Source organism: Equus quagga, chromosome 4, assembly GCF_021613505.1.
Source record: "Equus quagga isolate Etosha38 chromosome 4, UCLA_HA_Equagga_1.0, whole genome shotgun sequence".
NCBI lineage: Eukaryota > Metazoa > Chordata > Mammalia > Perissodactyla > Equidae > Equus > Equus quagga.
The window spans coordinates 141782292-141797547 of record NC_060270.1 but is presented as its reverse complement, the minus strand read 5'-3'; the positions used below and the strand labels follow the sequence as shown (position 1 = coordinate 141797547).

General features: G+C 41.2%; 1 protein-coding gene across 10 annotated transcripts in view; it reads left to right on the top strand.

The window, feature by feature from the left end:
* Nucleotides 1-15256, top strand: part of PLEKHM3 (pleckstrin homology domain containing M3) — a 173796-nt gene that overhangs the window by 953 nt on the left and 157587 nt on the right. Inside the window, exon 1 of one of the 10 annotated variants that reach the window (XM_046658206.1) lies at nt 34-49. The exons of 8 other annotated variants lie outside the window; for them this stretch is intronic. The gene's annotated coding sequence lies outside the window, so the exon portion shown is untranslated. Of the gene's footprint in view, nt 1-33; nt 50-110; nt 135-15256 lie in introns of those variants that run through there. One more of the 10 variants, XM_046658205.1, reaches the window with a different exon arrangement.

Sequence of the window (15256 nt, the reverse complement as noted above, 5' to 3'; positions counted from 1 at the left end):
GAGGAGGGACCCCGGGTGAGGAGGGACCCTGTGCGAGGAGAGACCCCGGGTGAGGAGAGACCCCGGGTGAGGAGAGACCCTGTGTGAGGAGAGACCCCGGGTGAGGAGGGACCCTGTGCGAGGAGAGACCCCGGGTGAGGAGGGACCCTGTGTGAGGAGGGACCCTGTGTGAGGAGAGACTGAGGGAGAGGAGAGCGCGTCCTGTCTGTGGGTTTAGTTCCCATCTTGGTCCCAGAAGAGAACCTCAGGTCAGGTGGGACTCCTGAGACTCAGCGGTCGTCCTCCGTTGACCTGCTCGTTTTTTTCTGTACCTTGAATGTGAGTGAAGGTGACAGCCTGTGAGTGACGATGACACCGTGTGACGGACAGCAGGCGGATTCTGGCTTCTGGGGGAGAATCACCCAGTCAGGGTGGGGGGATTTCAGACCCGCCTCGGACAGCACAAGTTGCCCCCAAGACACAGATGAGGACAGAGACCGGGCCAGATGGGTGGCCAGCCAGGCTGGGCAGGTGTGAGTTTACCAGGGAAAGCGAGATTGAGCTGTGCTGCTGTCAACTGATTTAGAAGTTGTTTCCCTCCTTTTCTTTTTTCCTCCTTGGAAAAGAGAAACACCTGGGGTTCTTTTCTTTAATATTTTAATTGAGGTAGTCATGGTGAATTGCGATTTGTATTCATTCATAAGGAATTTCATTATTAATTACCACATGTAACTTATAATTGGTGTATCTGAAATAAATTACAAGGCAGTTTTTGTTTCATTAACTTCAAGAAAATGCCTTAACCAAAATTGGGCTAGAAGGTCAGTAAACGTGTCACCTTGGTCACATAGTCTAACTTTTAGTCAGTGGAAGAATATTAGGTTAAATCACACATAGAGAAGGGGTTTTAAAATCGTGCACATCAGGGAATTAATATTCCTGCCTGATGAGTTGTCTTTACAATGAATATGTTCACAATGTAATGGTTCATAGCAAGAACTATAAAGCCATGCTGGGTTGAATTCCTGCCTGGCCACTTCCTCTTGTGTTACCTTGGGCACTTGACGTGCTATGTTTCTTAATCTGTAGGGATGGGAGTAATAACAGTGCTGATCTCATAGGGTTGTTATGAGCATTCAATGAGTTAATAATTTTAAAGTGCCTAGAACAGTGCATGTAGTAACTGCTCTATACATATTTGTTAATACATAAAATAAAAATATAGCGTGCTGAAAGTAAAATGGGGTTGTCAGGAGCTGGGAGGAGGGGCAGAATGGAAAGTTGTTAAATGGGTATAGAATTTCAGTTTTGCAAGATGAAGAGTTCTAGAATTTGTACAACAATGTGAATACACTTAACAGTGCTGAACTGTACACCTTAAAAATGGTTAAAAGATGGTAAATTTTATATAATGTATTCCCACCATCAAAATCTTTTTTGAATACCAGTGTTAGCAAAGTTATGTATTCAAAATCTTTATTAGCACACAGCAGCACCTTCCACAGTTGCCTTCACCATTGTGAAAGTGCAACTTCTGGCAGTCATCAGTAAGATTCATTTATTTAGTAAATTCGTGCAATTAAGACATCATAAAGAGCACAAACAAAAGAAACAATATCTCAGACTCTATAGCATGCACAGTTCTAAAAATGCCCCTCCACCAAGATTGCATGCCCCAATCCCTGGAACCTGTAGATATGGTGAAATATCGCTCCCTTGATTATGTTATGTTATATGGCACAGATGAATTTAAAATAGGGAAATTTTCTGGGTGGGCCTACTCTAATCATAGGAGCCCATAAAAGGGGAGAGCTTTCTCTAGCTGGGGAAATCTGAGAGCTTGAAGCCTGAGAAGGATTGAATATGCTGCTGCCGTTTTGCAGATGGAGGGGACACTTGAGAAGGAACAGGGCAACCTTGAGAAATGCAGGAGGCCTAGAGTTGCTGAGGGTGGCCCAGCATGGAAACTGGAACTTCAGCCCTAGGGCTATAGGGAACTTGATTCTGCCAACAAATGGAGTGAGCTTAGAACTAGCTTCTTTACCAGAGCCTTTAGTTAAGAGCCCAGCCTGGCCAACATCTTTATTTCAGCCTTGGGAGAAAGAACCTGAGGAGAGAACTCAGCCAAGCCCACCCAGACTCTGACCTTCAGAATTGTGAAGTAAGAAATAGGTGTTGTTTTAAGCTACTATGTTTGTGGAAATTTGTGGACATAGCAGTAGAGAATTAATACAGAGTCCAGTAGAAAAATGGGCAAAAGACAGGAAGAGACTATCTATAGAAGAGAAAATTAAATGGCTAATAGATATATGAAAATGCACTCTCTTTCCGTTAATCAAAGAAATGAAATTGAAGCAGTAAGTTACCATTTTTTCAGCTCTCAAGTTTATATAGATTTTTAAAAATTATACTTCTCCACATCAGTTAGTGTGCAGTGGAGCACAGTCTCAGATGCTGTGAGGCATGCACAAATGTTACAACCTTTCTGAAAAGCTCATTGGCTAAATGTGTGAAAAGCCTTACTAATGCTCCTATACCTCGACCCTGTAATTCCACTTCTAGCAGTCTATCCAAAGGAACTTGTGAGAAATTTTTAAAAAGTTAATGATCACAGATGCTTAATATGGCTTTGGTTAGAAAAGTCAGAAATTGGCAATAGTCTAAATGCCCAAGAACAGGGGAACAGTTTCAATAAATTATGGTATCATCAAAAGATACGGTATTATACACACATTTAAAAGGATATTTATGAAGAATTTCAGTGGTGTGGAAAAGTGTTTGCAATTGTTGCTAAATGGGGGAAAAATAGGATAGAGAACTGTATCTACAGTGTGCTCTCAACTATGTTTAAAAAAACCCAAAGATCTACGTACCTAGGAAAGGGGCTGAAAGGGCCCAAATGGAGTGGTGCTTTTTCCCCTTGGGGGGTGAATAGGCATTGCTTATTTTCCCTTTTATACTTTTGTATATTTTCAAAATGTTGAACAGTGAACATGTATTAGTTGTTTATAATCACAATGGTCAATAAACATTATTTTAAAAGCTGTTAAGTCTCTACATGTGGGGAATACAATGAACCTAAAACACTGTCTGGTCAAATAATGGAGAAAACAAAAATCCATAAATAACTGTGTGGCAGAAAGTGAATTTTTTAGAAAAACTATGAGATAGGAAATGATAAACATTGTTAGAAAGATGGAAAATAAAGTTGGATAACATTTCTTCATAGGGTAGTCAGTTAAAGCTTTGGCTGGAATATCATAAAGAAGGTGTAAGGTTGGATTTACATTTAAAGTCTTTGTTTTCTCCCAGATGGATGGATTTGAGGCTTTGGGGAGAAAAAGGAAAAAATGAAATCTTTAAAAAAAAAAAAAGCAATGTATGGAGAGAGATCTAGCACACAATTTCTTTTTTTTAAAAAGATTTTATTTTTTTCCGTTTTCTCCCCAAAGCCCCGCAGCACATAGTTGCATATTCTTCGTTGTGGGTCCTTCTAGTTGTGGCTTGTGGGACGCTGCCTCAGCGTGGTTTGACGAGCAGTGCCATGTCCGCGCCCAGGATTCGAACCGACGAAACACTGGGCTGCCTGCAGCCGAGTGCGCGAACTTAACCACTCGGCCACCGGGCCAGCCCCACACAATTTCTTTTTTATTTTTCCTTTTTCTTTTAGAGTGGATTTTGTATTTGGTTCCTAAGTACTGAACTATATTCTAGCTTGGAACTTCTGTGCAAGCTAAGTAATTCAGAGAAGTGAGTACTGAGTGAGAGTGTTGGTAAAATGACCACCAGTGTAATTCCACGCATTGTGTTTGCTCTGTTTCATTGGCTACTGTAGATATTACCAGACAAACAATAAGAAGCCCACATAATTTACCTTCATACTGACAATAAGGTGAGAACTTTGTTTGGTCCATGAGTGTAATTAATCTTGATGGCAAAATGAGTTATGAGCAAAAACCAAATCAAAATATAGAGGCCACTGCATTGAGATATCAGGCATGTTATTTTCATTAACATTTTGTTTGTTTTTCACACACTTATTAGTTGTTAATTTGAGTTCTGTGTTTGAAGTTGGATTCCCTGATTATATGCCACATTTATGAGTACAGGAGAGATTTGTTTGTCCAGTTATCTGGATTAGTGTAACCAATTTATAATTCAGTATAAACTAAAGCTGCCTGCTCTACATTATCCAGTTTACTTGTGGATGTTTATCTAATTGGGAAATTGCTAAATATCCACTTTGCCTAGTGGTCTATAAATGTGATTACAAGTGTAGATTTTCAGTCACAGAACAGGGAGCACGTGTTATAGGTTAGAAAATGTCAGAAATTAACCAGCAGTTTTTATACTCCAGGAAATTAGCTAAATGATTTCCTCCCATGTGTTCTTGATCCATTTGTATTAGCACTTTACCTTTTCCAGAACAACTTATCTTCCACCCTCAGGGATTCATTGATTGCACAAGTAAGAATTGAGCACTTGTTTTATGCCATGGCACATAGTTCTTGTTCTTGGAGCCAGGAATACAGTCTTGAACAAAGCAAGCCTGTTGCTTGCCTTCATGAAGCTTATGGTCTAGCTGGGGAGACAGACAAGTAAACAGGCCATTTTTACAGAGTGAAAAGTATTATAAGTGGGGGGAATCAGGGTGCTACAAGAACACTTAAGAGTGATGTCCAAAATGGATGTGGGAGGACAGGGAAGAAGTGATATCTTAGCAAAGACCTGAAAACTGAATTAGAATTAGCCAAGTTGTGTGCCCGTGTGGTGGCAGCTGGGGTGTAGAGAGGGAGATTCAGGAGATAAGCCTAGGAAAGTAAATGGCCATGAGCTCTTATAGGCACTGTTAAGGAGTGTGTGGTTTATCCAGGAGATACCAGGGTTTTAATTTTAGAAAGCCCCCCTGGCTATAGTGTGGCAAATGGATTTGTGGAGGGCAAAACTAGATGGAGGGAGCCTGGATGGTGATGTCTGAACTGAGGCAGTAAAGAAGGAGTGAATGGATAGATTTGGCAGATCTTGGAGAATTAATGTGACTTCCTGATTTGGAGTGATTGCAAGTGAGGAGCTGGGAGGGTAAAGGATGATGTTCACCTTTCTGGGGTGGATGATGATGTCCTTCACTATATGGAGAATGTCAGGAGGAGGGGCAGCTTGAGGGTAAGTTGAGCAGTTGGGTTTTGTGCATATTAGGAGTTAGGGGACATCCAAAAGGCAGTTGCATATGTGAGTCTAGAGCTCAGGAGAACCATCTCTTCCTCATCCACTGTGTGGATTGCAGCTGAAGCCACAGAGATGGAGATTAGTCAGGCAGAAGAGGAACTGAATGTGAGGGTCATCAGGAAGATGGACGACACCTGCCTTTGTGATATGACCATAGGAAAAGGAGTTCATGCAGGGGACTGAGATAAAAGAAAGATACCGGAAGAGACTGTTCAGTGAATCTGCGAGAGCAGTGCGCAGTGGGTGTTCAACAGGCAAGTACTGCTGAGAGGTCAGATGTGCAGAGAAAAGTCCCCTGGGTTTAGCAACAGGGAGATTGTTGGTGATCTTTGCCTGTGCAGTTTCAGCTGGGGCAGAACCAGATTGCTTCTGGGGGAGAATGGTTAGGTGGTGAGAAGTGGAGTCAGAATGTATAAAGAACAAATATCTTCAAGAAACTAGGAAGAAAAAGGGAGAGGGGAGAAGTATCCCAGCTGTAGAGGAACTTGGGGGACAACAGGGTTTAATTACTTGTTTTTTCTTTTTTGAGAAGAGATACCCGTTTTGAATCATCCTGCATATTGCAGTACTGAGTCCAACTGGAAAAGCTGATGCACAGCAACTCATGCCATCTTGAACAGTGCAGGAGGAACCCTTGAGTAAAGTAAAACCTTATCTTAGTGCTTCCTAAACTGATTACTGTTACCAGTCAATCCACCAGTTTGTTGGTTTATAGTGGGAAGAGATCAAAGAGAATGTGGCGACCATTTCCCTGGTACCATATAGATGCCCACTGTTGGCATCCTGTACCCTACTTTGGCGTTTACAGAGCAGTATTATGTCGTTCGATTTACACTCCAAAACAACCTTTGAAGAAGGTAGGACAGGTGTCCTTATTTGACCTACATCGAAGTAACGAATTCACTTTCAAATGACTTGCCCAGAATCATACATCTGGTAGTAGTGCATAGAAAGTTCAAACTCAAGTTTTCTCATTCCAGATCTTGTGGTCCAAAAGTAATCGCTTTTCCCTGGAAGGTTACATGTGATGTCTCTGTTTTCATTGTAGTGTGGTTATGTGAAACCCAGATATATCATCTTTGAGTACACTTAAGAAACAAGACTGAAAGTTGTGGGTCAACTTTGTTATTTTGTTTGAAGCTCATATACATTGATATTTGTCCTCTCATTTCCCCCAAAAAAGTCAAGTTGGTTTTAGAAGGAGGCAATTTATTTGGACATGACTTAAAATATTTTTGAATTATCTGTAGTTACATCTGACTTGAAAATATTTCTTTTAATTCTTTTGACAGAAATACTTATTTGCAAGGTGTTTTGTTTTTGTTTTTTGAGGAAGATTAGCCTTGAGCTAACATCCACTGCCAATCCTCCTCTTTTTGCTGAGGGAGACTGGCCCTGAGCTAACATCCGTGCCCATCTTCCTCTCCTTTATATGTGGGACACCTACCACAGCATGGCTTGCCAAGCAGTGCCATGTCTGCACCCGGGATCCAAACCGGCAAACCCTGGGCCGCCCAAGAGGAACGTGTGAACTTAACCGCTGTGCCACTGGGCCAGCCCCTGTGGGGTTTTTTTAAGCAAACATTTTTTACAAGTGTTTCTATTTATTGGCTAAATGAAAAATAATGTCTTGGGGAATCTTTAGTAAAAGTTTTGGGCAATTAGGACTGTGTAAACGTTTGCAAAAGCACTTGTTTGGCCTGAATGAAGTCACAGTTATTACACCCTTGCAGACATTCCAGGTGCTGTGTCCATGGTCACTAAGAGAATGGAGGTTGGGTATTTAGTTAGAGAACAGCCTTTTATTCTGTTTGTTCAGGGACCTCTCATCCACATTCCCTTGGAGAACTTACAGTGACACAGAAGTATTACAGGGGTGATTTTTTTTTTAAGTATAAACTTTTTCCCTGGGTGTAAAGATGATATTTAACAATTAACTTTCTGATTCGTGGGATTAACAAACAGAAATATTATAAATAAATGTTAGGCAAAGTTGCCAGTGTTTGATACTAAAATATAAAGCACTATGTGTGTCAAATTTTAGCTATATTATCTCAGGGTAATTAATTTGCTATTAATTGTCATATAGGAGTGTATGTGCATTTGAGAGTCTTGTTTCCACCCACTGGCCATATTACCTTAGACAAAGGACTTCATTTCTTTAAATCTCAATTTCCTTATCTGTAACGTGGTAATAATAATAGCAGTTGTCTGATAGGATTGTTGTGAGGATTTAACAACATATTAGCTATGACTCTTTAATTTTGGTCTTGGCTTGGGACTTATAGGAACTATATTTTGTTTTTAAACATTTTGTTAAATACATCATTCCACATTTAACATGTGTCCACCCACATTGATGGAGTCCTTTGCAGGACATTTTAAAAGAGTTTGGTATAGTATCGTCTCTGATGCTGGGCAACTATGTGAGTCCAACTATCGTATGCTTATCATGCTAATGCCAGATCAAAACAGTCAAAGAAATATGGACTGATCAGAACTACAGAATGTTTACACATTGCAGTATTGCTTTTTAAAAATCTGTTCCATACTAATGATAATGGTCCATAATAAAAGAAATTTAAACTGAAGTTTGGGGATGAAAATGTAGTTCCTGCTGTTCTCCTTCATACTTTGTAAACGTTTCCTTTATCTTGTATGATGGGCAGAGATTTTTCTGGTCTTCGTGTTGTACATAGTAAAATAGCAAAGGTGCACCTTGTTATTTTGCTTTACCTTGTCCTGATCTTTGAGGGTCAAAGACAGTGTTTTGTCTGCCTTTGCCAGCCGTGCCTGTTGCCTGACAGAATTGGTAAGAGGCTGCTCAGTGGCCAAGGTCGTTGTCACAGATTAAGTCCAAAGGGGAGGGAGGATGCATGGAGGCAGCCCATTACCATGGAGTATGTATGTCCTTTCAAGTAAGAAGTGAGTCACCTTTTGCTTAGACCTTACATGGGTCTGGTACTTGCTGGATGACATTTAACAAAGACCCAGGTTCACATTTTAGAAGGTTCAAGTGTAGCAGAGAAAGAAAAAAATCAGTTAATTACTTCTCATGTACATTCACCCTAAATGCCTGAAGGAAGCAGTTTGGTGAATATGTGCTAACCCATAAGCTAATTGTTGTTTTGAAGTTTAAAGCTGTAAGCCTTCTCCCTTCTGCTGAGGCACTGCAGTGACCCAAGGAGTTGAAGTCAACAAGAAGTGAGGTGATTATTCATCTCCCATGACATCCCAGCCACCCAGTAAAGCCTTCTGTTGGCCTGGGGTGTGTCTGTGTGTCGGGAAGTCTTGGGCAGCCTACGGAGAAGCCCCTGCACTGATGCCTCGCTTTGTGCAGTTAGTTCACTCGGAGCTCACTCTTCGCTGACACCTTTGAGGCTGTTACTGTAGTCGCCAGACGCTATAGATTGCCAGAAGCAGCAGCATTTCAAGAGCAGGTGTGATTGGTTTTGTTTGTATGTTTGTTTCCTTTGTCTTTGGTTTCTTTCAACTGGAGTCATCTCTGTATACGGGTTATTGTGTTGTTTAATTGTTTTCTGTCACTTAAGACTATTGTCCCTTGATTAGTAGTGATTCCTTATTTATGTTCTCATAATACCTTTTGTATATTTCTGTTAAGGTACTTTTTACTCTTGGTTTTGTGTTGTTTCGAGGACAGGAGCTGTGCTTTGTGTCTCTAGCATCTAACATAGTGTTTGGGTGCTTGTTGAGTACAAATGGCTGTGCAAGCTTCTAATAGGAATAGTAGTTTCAGGTTTTACAAAGAACTTTCACATACGTTATCTGCATTTATGCTTCACGACTCTCTAAAGTAGATGGGAGAGGCATTGGCAGGGTTTCCATTTTGCAAATAAGGCAGGCCCAAAAGCCCTAAGTCAGCCTGACTTGGTGGAAGTCATTCAGCTTAGAAGGCAGTGCTGGGATATGAACCCCTCTGGTGTCACAAGTTTGTGTTCTTCCCATTGCCACACTTCTGTCCCATGGAACTAACTCAGAACTAGATGGCTCATGAGTTGGACTCAACCTACTTACTCCTTGTTTATTGTCCTTCTGACATCAGGGCCCCTGAGCGATTTAAGGTGATTTAAAAGGTAATTGATCCTGGGTGGCTCACAGGACTCAGTAATTATGGATTCCAGGAACCTCCTTTTCTTCCCCAATGGGGCCTTCAATTGACAATAGCTGAGTCATCTTGGTCTCTCTTTCATCATCTTTAAAATCGTCCTACACTTTACTCAACTCTTTCCTGTGGGATTAATACATGTATTTATCAAGAAGCTTATCAAGCACTTTATAAACCAGGCTCTCAGCCTTGCATGTGAAGATGATTATTCTAGTAAAATCAAGTGATTTTTCCTCAGGTTAACTCAATTTAGGGAGTTATGTGAAAAAATTGGATGAAATTCAGTCTTTATTGGGTTTAGAAACACAGCCTCCATTACTCAGGCTCAAGTAGAAGATCTAAGTGGTTATTTGAGCTGATGACATCTTTAAGTCTAAAGCTGCTTCCCTAGCTCTTTTTGGGCATCTTGCATGTCTGGGTCTCAGTGTACCCCCTTGGGGTGGGGGTTACATTGTTATTGCAGTCTTTCACATATTTGGCCTGCACCAGCTGGCTTGGCTCCATGGCACCTATCTGCACTGGTCAGTTACTTCCTGTTGCAGCTGGAGGCTGACTAGCGACATGTGGTTTCTGTGATGGGAGCTTTCCCCTTGTTCACCTCAGTCCTAGGATGAAGATAATTGGAGTGGTGCTTTTATGTGTTTTTTAACCACTCTTCTTTGCCATGGAGGTAAAAGGAAATGGAAGGCATTGAGTCTCCATTTTGAGACACTCACACAACTGAAGTTTGTGTCTGTCTGTTTTGTTTCTAAAAGCAGGACGTATTAGACCTCTGGCAGTTTTATGCAGTGGGCTTCCCAATCAGAAGCCCTGGCTTTCCACTCCAGTGATTGACGTAGGGGCGTAACAACATTATTGTCTTCGGTAGCAAAGCGAAGTGAGCAAAGTGAGATTTGAAGTGCTGTGCTTATATTTTGTTTGGTTTCCAGCAAGTCTTAGAGCATCAAATGTCTCAGTGACTTTGCAAGTGGACACAGTAAACAAGCGCAGACATGTACTGGAAACTGCTTTCAGGGGATTGCGTGTGGTATTTCAAAGGGAGCATCTCTTTACTGATATTAGAAAGAACTTGAGCTCTGAGTCACTGGAGAATGAGACCAGCAAGCTACTGATCTGGAGTGGTTCACAAAATAATTCCCAAGTGCTGCACAGGTGCTTTTGTTTCTGTAAAAGGTCTGAGTGAGGTGTTTGCTACCTGACCTTTGCCATGTTCTTTTTAAACCTGGTTTCAACAGCTTAGAAGCTTTCTCTACCAAGAAAAATTTTAAAAGCTCAAGTCAACATAATGTTTTGGAAAGTATGTCAAACTTTATTTTTATGAGCTTATAATGAATTCAAATATACTTTTGCCAGAAAACCAGAGTGGTATTTATATTTACAGATGTCAGTGATTTGAAAACATACTCTTTATTCAGATGTTCATTCAACAAATATTTACTGAGCACCATTGTGTACTAGCCGTAGTTCTAGGTCCAGTGGGGGTTATAAAAATGAAATAAACAGGGTAGAGTTGCGGCTCCCAAGTTGTTCTAAGTCCAGTAGGGTAAGTATGTGACCTCAGGCAAGTTATCTGTGTTTAAGTCTCAGTTTCCTTGTCTGTAAAATGGAGATAATAGTACCCACATTACACTCATGAAGCTTAGAGATATAAAGTACCAAGCAGTGTATCTGGCACAAAGTAGGCTTTTGATAAATGATAATTATGATCATCATCCTCATTTCAGAAAGAACAGGCAGCATGCAGTATATGTTGTGGGGTGGTACCAAAGGCATCCTGTGGCTGTTTAAAGAAAGAGCAGACTGTTTTAGGAGCAGGGATCAAAGAAAGCTATGGAAGAGGTGGCATTCAAGCTGAAGCATTGAGAGAATTCCAGCAGGTAGAGGGGGAGAGGGTACCTCAGAGATAACTGTCAGTAAAGTTTTGGAGTTGGCAAAACATAAAATTGAGCGATAGCATTTCAGTTTGGAGGAAAGGTGTGTATTACAGAAGAGAAGTGGGAAGTTGGACGGGCAAGCTAGGCCAAAATTCTGAAAGGCCTAGAGTATCAGGTTAAAGAGTTGGACCTTGTTGTCAACAGGAGCCTCATTGAAGGATTTTATTTGCAAGTGACTCCCCAGTACCTAGAACAGTGTCCAGCTCATAGTTAGCACTCAACAAATATTTATTGAATGAATAACTGAGTGTGATTTTAGACAAATTGAGCTTAATTTTGCCATAAGAAAAGCCAGGTAGGTAGGTCCTACAAATAGTTGGGAACATGGGACCAGAGGTCAGGCCTGAGACTGACTGAGGGTGGGAATTTGAGAAGCATGAGCATAGAAGTGACTATTGAAGCCACAAGCGTGGGTAAATTGGCCTAAGGAGAACATGTCTCTGCAGTCAGAGCAGAGAGCTCAGGCAGCGCCCCCACTTGCTGAGGACACCAGGTAGGAAAGGACGAAGGAGGAGCCTGCAAATGAGAGGGTAGAAATGAGGGGAAAACTCCCTAGAGAAAATATCTGAGGCTGGGCTGACTTACAGCAGCGAGGAGGCTCAGGACTCGAAGAGCACTGGCGGGTGTGTGAAGCGGCCCCTGGGAGTGGTAGAAAGGGTCTAAGCGAGTGGGGCTTCATGCCAGGCCGTGAGGGCTGAGTGGGCACAGCACACTCAGGGACGTTCCCTTTTTTTTTCAAGGTTAGTGTTTCCTGGCATTTGCTTTTGAGCATACGTTTAAATGGACGGTATACCCAAACTGAATATGTAATCTGATTCCAATTAAATATTGGACAAAAACACACCTAATTATTGACTTATTTTCTCTGAGCTATGAGATCATGACTGATTTTTCTTTTCTTTCCCGTATCTGTCAGTATTTTCCAGAGTTTCTATGAGTGCTTATTACTTAGAACTGGGAAAAATACTATGCAAATGTTTTTTTTAATGTTATGCTCTTTATGTATTGCATGGCAATAGACTTCTCGTTTATTGAAACTTGTATACAGTGTAGCCATTTAATGTTCCCTCCAGGTCTATGAAAATGGGATTCCATCTCTGTTTCTAGCTGTCCTTCTTCTCTGAAAGACTCCTGAATTCTTAGAGTTCCACACTGGCACCGTGTCCTTTTCTGCTGCTGTGGCTTGCTTGTGCTCCATGATACATTGTCTTTATGATAAAGCACCCTGAAAAAGCAAAACCTGTTGTAGCTTCATGGTCCAGAAATGTCATCTTACTAAGGTCAGATCCTCTTGTGGTGGATCCTTTACATTATGTAACTCAGAAAATTTTCAGTCACCTGCTGCTTTAACCAAAGTGAAGGACACATGAGAGCCACATGTGCTGACCATTCTTGTAATCAACCTTGGTTCTCATGTTTGAAAATGGATTGGCAGTCTATCCTAGGTGTCTGGCATTGTATTTTCCTCTGTAGTCCAGGTGCTTCTAAAGCTACGTGCCCCCAGGCACCCTCTCAGCACTCATTAAATTCTGATTACAAGTTATTTAGTCAAGTGGGAGGAAGTCAGCACTTTTACCATCCAGGCTGGGAGAACATGGCATCTCTGTGTGGGCTGATCTGGTATTATTGCTCATATCTACTTCTGCCTCTGTGTGGGAGGGCTCCATATTCATCCTGTTAATTAGCCTTGCCTAATGAGCATGTAAACAGCAGATTTCCGAGTTAGAAAACAGTATGCTGCTTCTCCATCCTGTTACATTTTGATGCATGCATGGGATTCTGTGGGTTGAGCTTTTGTTACCACCCTGACAAATGGACCTCAATTTCTTAATCTATTAAATAGAAGAAATAACCTTTTTAACAGAGAGACTGTTCTGTAGAAAAATAAGATAAAATGTCTATAGATCATTGAGTTTGGCTGAAAAGTAGTGTATTATAAATAGTTGATTGCTGAGTTTGCCTTTGTTGGGCTGACCATCTTTCCCGGGAGTGACCAGGAGCATGTGGTAGTTGAATGGGTGATGTCCCGTGGAGTGCTCCATAATTGTGTGGCATTTACAGTTTACATTTTTTAAAGGCATGTTGGAACAGCTACCTAGTGAATGATCCACATGCAAAGCCATTTGATATTAGCAACTTTATTGGATACAAGTAGCTGAGTAGGGCATCCAGAGGTTAAATGGTTTCCCAGAGGCCACCCAGCACGTGTGTGGTTGAGCCAGATTTAGAACACAGTTCCAATTAGTTCCTGATTTTCAGTTTTGTGCTGAGGCAAACTTCACTGAGCACACACACTGATTCTATTCAGTTCGCTTTGTCAGAGGAAGGTACTCTTCATATTTTGTCCCATCTGAATTTGTTTTTATTATTTTTAATTAATTGACTTCAAAACCAAATGAGGCAAGCTAGTAACAGGTGTTTACTTATAGAAACTAAACTTGCCATTAGACCCTTACATTGTAGTGAATTTGAGGGCTGTACATCCTAGGGAAAAGATGAAATCTCAAAAGGAGAAAGGTTGGAAAATGGAACCTAAAAGGATGAAGATATAGAGATTATATAGGAGGGGTAGGTAAGGCACCATGCCTGCTGTCAAGGAGCTCAGCGTATATAGAGAGGGATTGTTGATCATTTCAGTACGGTGGAGCAAACCCAGGGTGCTATGAGAGCCTGAGCAATTTGGAAGGCTCCCCAGCTTGGACCAACACTAAGTCATGGAGGGCCATGAACGTAATGCAAAGGAATAGCAATGCGCTCTTTCAACACACGTCTACTCAGCACCTTTCATGTGTGTCAGGCACTACTCCACATGATTCAGATGAGTGAACAAAACGAGCATAAACTTCTGCCCTCGAGGAGCTTATATTTTAGTGGGAAGAGAGAAACGCTAAACATTAAGTAAATTAAGTGTTATGTTAGAAGATGGTAAATGCTAAGGGAAAAGGGTCCAGCCGGATGATCAAGGTTAACATGAACAGTGGTAAGTCATGTTGATAGCATCTACCCTTGATATGATATGATGAGAACAGCACTTTACCTCTATGGTTTTTCTCCCAAAAACATATAGCCCTAGTCTAATCATGAGAAAAACATCAAACAAATCCCAGTTGAGGGACAGTCTATAAAATATTGGACCAATACTTCTCCAAATTGTCACGGTCATCAAAAACAGGTAAAGTCGGAGAAACTGTCACAGCCAAGAGCAGGTTAAGGAGAGATGACAACTAAATGTCATGTGGTACCCTGGATAGGATCCTGGAACAGAAAAAGGATATTAGGGATAAATTGAGGAAATCTGAATAAAGTATGAACTTTAGTTAATAATAATGTATCAGTATTGGTTCATTAATTATGACAAATGTACCATAGTAATATAAGATATTACCTGTAGGAAACTGAGTGTGGGGTATATGGGAACTCACTGTATTATCTTTGCAATAATTCTGTAAATCTAAAACTATTCTAAAATTAAGGTTTACTTTTTTAAAAAAAGCAGAGTAAAGAGGATCAGAAGTCCAGGGCAGAGATGTGTGTTATAATTTTAAGTAGGGTGGTCAGGGTAGGCCTCATTGAGAAGTGAACAATCACTTAAAGAGAGAGTTGGCCATGTTGATATCTGGGGGAACAGCCAATGCAAAAATCCTGAGGTGAGAACATGCCTGCAGGTTTGAGAACCAGCACTGAGCCAGTGTGGCCAGATGGAAGGGAGGGTGGGGCGTGGGGAGAGGGTGAGGTCATGAAGGAAAGACAGCAGAGCAGATCCAGTAGGGCTTTTAGGCTGCTGTTATTCGTGTAGTGTGTGTCTGGAACCAGGCCGTGCGTTGTCCTATTTAATTCTCTCAACTGTCCTAGGAGAGAGGTATTATTAATTTGCTGATTTTGCAAATGAGAAAACTGAGATTAGGAAGGTTAAATAACTTACTGAAGTCCCATTGCTGGTGATTGGTGGAGCTGCAATTCCTTCCTTCCTCTGGGCCCCAGAGTTGTCGCT